This window comes from Misgurnus anguillicaudatus, chromosome 19 (assembly GCF_027580225.2).
Source record: "Misgurnus anguillicaudatus chromosome 19, ASM2758022v2, whole genome shotgun sequence".
Taxonomy (NCBI): domain Eukaryota; kingdom Metazoa; phylum Chordata; class Actinopteri; order Cypriniformes; family Cobitidae; genus Misgurnus; species Misgurnus anguillicaudatus.
In genome coordinates, this window is record NC_073355.2 from 47,693,175 (window position 1) to 47,699,609 (window position 6,435).

Consider the following 6,435-nt stretch of genomic DNA (forward strand, 5'->3'; position numbering starts at 1 on the left):
GGTATATGCCCATTAAAAATGAACACATTTCAATACAATGCAAACAAATACATTAAAGCAGTGGTTCTCAAACTGGATGTTGCCAGATGGTGCCAGGGGCCCCAGTTTTATAATATTTTATGAAATACATTACTTTATTATAAATTCTGTGTAATTAAACCTCAGAAAAATAAGGCTACTAAACAAAAGCAATAAATTGTATAATTTAAAATGTTTTGTTTAATTCAAATTTTAAGTTTTAGAATGTTTATGTCAATCCACTGTACACAAGGCAGGCCGCAAAAAATGTTTGATAACAACTGCATTAAAGAACCATATATGTGTACTACTGAGCATTAACATGTGTTCCATAGAGAGGAAGATATGACTAGTTGCCTATAAATATTGTAATGGTGCAAAAAGTCAATCTTCAGAGCAGTGCCGCTGGTGGCCAAACTTTTACAGTGGTGCCCTCTTTAGTTAAGAAACAAGAAAATCACACACAACTATAGAATGTGTGAGAATACAAATATGCTATTGTTATCATTTATAATTGTATTTTGACAGCAACACAAACTACAAATATGCAATTATATATTATAGCCTATATTTCTGCATCTGTACTTGTGTAGCTAATGGACTTTTGTATACTTTACTTTAGTCAGTATAAATCCAAGCAATTTTGGAGAATTACTAAATGTCTTTATTGTAAGTAAATTAAAAGTCAGGTTTAAGGAAACAGCTGATGTCTATTAACAAAAGCAAAAGTTGGTATGTATGGTTATGTGTTTCATTGATTTAACACTCAAGCATTCAGCTAAGTAGGTTTTGTTAATGCAAATAAAATTTAGGGCAGTTATTAGCATGTACAAAACAACAATGTCTTTAGGATAGATATCTTTGCCATGCTTCAAAACGCAACGCAGCACAATGTCATTTAAGTTGAACAACTGAAGTGACATGATATAAATTGGTATTGTTACACTATTTAAATCACACAGATGAGTTGGTGTCAGCAGCCAGCTATATATTTTCACAGGCTTGTGAATGTGAACTGACCTGAAAATGATCCGCGAGTTTTATTTCGTACTTTTCCATTTGAAGACAGAATGATTGCCGCGTTCTGTTACTGTACAGATGGCGGATGATATCAAAGCATCGCGAGGGGAGACACTCTGCATGCTTTCTAATCGCTCTCGCGGTTCTTTTATGTTTCTCTGTGCAGCGCTATCGAACAAACTTTTGATCATCTGCAGTCAGCTGGGGGGGCGGGGATTGCGTAATGCGTACAAACCAATAGGGAGTCGGAATGGTGTATGTTTATACTTCTCAACCAATCACAATCGCATTCATCTGGATGATGCAATTTATCAAGATAGGTTTTTTAACGATGACAAGCCGTAATGTAAAAAAGAAAACAAGTTGAAATTAATAGAAGTAACGAGGCGATTTTTTAAATGTAAGGAGTAGAAAGTACAGATAATTGCGTGAAAATGTAAGGAGTAGAAGTAAAAAGTCGTCTGAAAAATAATTACTCAAGTAAAGTATAGATACCCAAAATATCTACTTAAGTAAGGTAACGAAGTATTTGTACTTCGTTACTTGACACCTCTGCAGATAATCAACAGTAACGTAATGAACCACATCACCAAAGAGCGTGTGTGTTGAATGGCTGCCGCTGTAGAGTTCAGATGTGTGGATTCTGACATTGAGTCTGTTCTAAAATATATCGACAGAGCATTGATTTTAAAAGAGGAACAGAGAAACGCGAGCAGGGCATTTGTTGATGTTTTTGTCGTCCTTCCTATTCGGCAAAAGTTGGTCGCAACTGAAATGGCTAACGTTATCACGGCGATGCAACAGCGTGAACGACGAGATGGATATAATTAGCGGTCGTTGCCAGCTTCTTTTTGGAAGCCCGGAATCGTGGTTGCTGAATAAGTGGAGGGACATGCTAGGCTCCAATATTTTCAAGCCAACGTAATGGGTATCGTCGTGGATGAAGTTCACCTAACGTACAAATGGTAAGAGATAGTCTTACTCTATGTCTTAGTAAATACTTCATGTTGTGATATAAACGAAATGTTGTAAACATAATAGGTGTTGATGTACATTCGCTAACTCAGTATAATCACAATGTTAGTGTCATTGTAGCAAAATAACTAGCAGTTCGGTCAGGCTGCAAAGACGTAATTTCAATATACGTCACACACTCCGTTGCTCTGATTGGTCGTAGGTCTATCCAATTGAATGCAGAGGCATTTTTCGGTTGAGACACGCCTCATAATTATAGCTCAATGGAACGGTATCAGACTCAAATTCTGACTAGAATTGAGTATGACAACGTCAGGCTAGTGCTACACAACACAACTGTAAAAACATATTTTGCCTCAGCATCCCATTTTTGTTCTGGGTCAGGCCAGAGAACCTCATCCACATCACAGACTATATTGGTCCTAGCCAAACAGCGAGGGTAAAATCCTCTTGAATGATACGTTTTACTCGTTGCTCAGCCTCCCTCATAGTCATACCATGGACAAGGACATGGTCAGCTAGAGTGGCTCGAATTTCATCTGAGACTGCTTCTCACCTTGCCCTTCATCTCCCTCCTCCTCTTTCACCACATCCTCCTCATCTTCCTCCTCCTTCACCACATCCTCTTCCTCCTCCTTTACAATGTCCTCTTCCTCCTCTTTCACCACGTCCTCCTTCTCTTCTTTCTCCTTCACCATGTCCTCTCCCTCCTCCTTCACCACATCCTCCTCCTCTTCCTCCTCCTCCTCCTCCTTCACCACGTCCTCCTCCTTTTCCTCCTCCTTCACCATGTCCTCTTCCTCCTCCTTCACCATGTCCTCTTCCTTCTCCTTTACCACATCCTCCTCCTCTTCCTCCTCCTTCAAAAAGTCCTCCTCCTTTCTCTCCTCCTCTTCCTCTCCTCCTTCTCCTCGACCTATTCCTTCATTTTTCTGTGAATCCATTGTTCCAAAGCTCAGTGAACTGATTCAGGCCCTTTTATCTCACTATTGAAGGATCTGATTGATGTGTGTTCAATTTTGACTCTTAGTGTTTCCACTTTGGTAATTGTTTGCTATTTGAGCCTAAGCTGTGCTGACTTGAGTGAACAGTATTGAATGCTAGTGCTTTCCATATGACCAGATGGTGTAAGCACTGAGAAATGTAGGGATTTGTGTGTAGAGTTTTAAAGTAAAAGTTCACCAAATCTGACTCATGTGATAAAGCAGGGGAGTAGTGTTTATAGTTCAGCAAAATTATTGTGCTTGTTGAAAAATGGTGTTATGGTTTTAAAATTTTAGTTCAAAAGCCTGGTTATAGTGTTTTAGCAATCAAAAAAAAAACTGTAACACTCGTGGCAGCATATTTGACCTGTGTCTATGTAAGACAGGGTTAGGGAAAATATAATTTGCTTAAATAGGGCCAGTTCAATGGAACAAGTTAGATCAACCCCTTAATCACCCTCAGTACTGATCAAAACTACAAAATGCATAAAAAATGTCCATTATTTTAACTCTTTAATTCCCAAGTTCATGTGGTGTCAAGTGGTGGCACTGATTTGATTAAAAAAACACAAAATTACAGATTTTCAATATAAAAAGTGATTGTGGACTGGATTTTTTTCACAGTCTAGGGCATGCCAAAGATGGGTAAAAACAATGGCTTTGATGCATTTTTAGTTTTTGTGCAGCATCAGTTTTTTTTTCTCCCTAATTAGTTATTAGTTGTTTGTGGGGTTTTTTTGCCCCATGGCTTCCATTATAACAACATTTTTGATTGCAAATCAATGACACATTATTATCATGCATTCTTGAATTTTGGTGGTTTTTCTTTTTGCTAATAGTTAAAATTTGTAATTTTTACTGTTGAACACCATGTTGCACCATTAACCCTTTAGTAGGTGTCACGGAGTGACTTTTGAATGGCGGAACCTAAAGTGGTGGAAATTAGTTCTGCCCAGACAACGGTCCCTGAAACACCAGTCACTTCCTGGAACTCCGGGCAACCCAAATTTGGGTTTTATTGGAAACAGGTGTGCAGATGAGTGTGGCGATGGATGATTGGGCGATTCAATGAAGAGGAGGCACATAAATAGTGCATCGGAAGAACAGGAAAGTGAAGTTTATTCCAGCAGATGCTGCGGGTGAGACGGAGCGGTTGAGGCGATTGGAGAGACGGATGTATTGGGGATATTGTGGATTGGGCGAAGTGAAACTGAGGATTGGGCGTGAACACACACAGAGCTTAGTATAAAAACTACTTTTATTGAAGTGTCGTGTTGACATGTGTTACTTCCTTGGAGGATATCGCAAACATTGAAGAGCTGCCGGACTTACAGTGAAAGGAGGTAGGAACGAGGAGATTGTACTGCCGGCCGTGGTTACATCAGATATCTGGAAGGAAGAGGAGAAGCTCTAGTGTCAACGGAACTGAGAGTACGCTGAATTGTCGTCGTGTCAGTGTTTACAGTACAAGTGTGGAGTATTAGCGTGCCTCTTGTGAGTTGTGCTTAGTGTGTAAGCGGCCCCACCGTAGAAAGGATTGGTGGGCGAGCCGGGACCAGCTAAGGAGGGAGTCCGTCACATTATCTTGGCTGTGACGTTTCATCTGGCATTCGCTGCATCAGTGACTTCAATTATCAAGGACGAATCCCCGGTCCAACGTGGTGTGTTGACCCTATTTCACTGTGAGTGTGTGGAGGGCAGTGGATGAGTCTTTTCTTTGACGTGTACACCTGAAAATTGCAGTGTTGTGCCATGTCCCTGTTGTCAGCATTTACCCCCTAGGCCGGGAAGGAAACCCTGTTTGAGAGAACGTGTACTGGTGCTGGTGGACGACCATTTTTCTATATAGGCCCGCTTGTGACTTCTGATACCCTTTTCCCCACCTGGTGGTGGCGAGGCAACGGTACCAAATAAGGAACTGTGTGGATATTGTGGGGAATGTCAACGGAGGGAAGTATTGGCTGCTGCATGGAAAACTAGCTGTGTTGTCTCTGTGTATAGTTACCTGTCTGTGGAGTGATTTCAGAGGCCCGCCCCTGTCTAGGTCTCTTGTCGTGTCAGTTGGAAGAGAGGAGAGGGAAGCGTTCAACCTATTCCTGTGGTACATACTTGGCGTGACAACCTACCTAAACTCACCCACTGTGGTGACACCAGCTGAGCCCGCGTTAGGCCCAACGAGCAGCAGTTTCGACCTGTAACTCCATCTGACCTTGTTCGAAGTCAAGGGGTGGTGTATCTTTCCCATATATTAACTGAAGTCAAGTAAATCTGTGAAGGAATTCTGTGTGTCTGTCTGCTACCAGTTCTGCAGGTTCAATCCTAAGGCTCTGTGTCGTTGTGGGAGTGTTTTCTACGGTTGGAAGTGACCGTGTTGAGTGTCTTGTCTGCGAAGTCTGTCCCGGCGAGGAAGGCTACAAGTGTCATGGCAAATACATCCTCTCCAGTCCCCAAGGCTTCAAAGGGCTTAAGCCTGTCGTCCACCTCTTCTAGGGTCTGTGAGTTGTACCCATTCTCTGCCATTCTGTATACTCACCTGTACCCCAAGAGCTAAGATCCAGTGGATCACCCTTGTATAGTCACCTGAACGACCCAAGTCAAGATCCCGGGCATTCACTTTGCATCCTTACCTACACAACGAAGTTCAAGAATCCCGTACGCCTGTTTGTATACTCACCGGCCCGCTCATCATACTCGGCCCAGTTGCTCTCCAAACACTTACCTGTGTACCTTCTAGGCGCTTCCAGTGTTGAGCCCAGAAACCCGCCGCTATCAGCACAAGGTACTCACTTCATCTAATTCGTCAGTGTCACTCACAGCCCTCATTTCTTCACGTACAGGAAGAAGGGAAGGCTCCACCAGAAGTCCTTCTGCAACACATAACAAAGACAAGCTGTGAATAAACTGCTTTAGGTCACGTGAGGGAAAATACGAAGAGTTCCGAAGACCTACCTGAGAGCCCCCGTGACGGGGTCAGAAGCGACTCAGTATTGCTGCAAGTCCTGCTGGAAAGACTGAACACACACACACACGTGCACACATTCATACTAAAGGTTAGTTTGATTGTTTAGTTCTCCATCCATCCTCTACTCTTGCTTCATTGTTCACACACACACACACACACGCAGGCAGGCACGCACTCTCTCTCTCTCTCTCTCTCTCTCTCTCTCTCTCTCTCTCTGTCTCTCTCTGTCTCTCTTAGCAAAAGGAAAAACCAGCAACAATCAAGAATGCATGATTATATGCAGTGCTTTTATTGGGCCACTTCCAAATATAGCTCTTGAGCGTACCACCACCTCTCAGTGCGCCCAGAACGTGCTTTTAGCGTACCGGGAACGGCCATTTGCACATCCGTTTAAATTAGAGGTTTAATTTAATCCTTTGGCTGTGCTGCCGCTTTTCAGAATTTTCACAATTAAATGTGCACTTCCTAATTCATCCC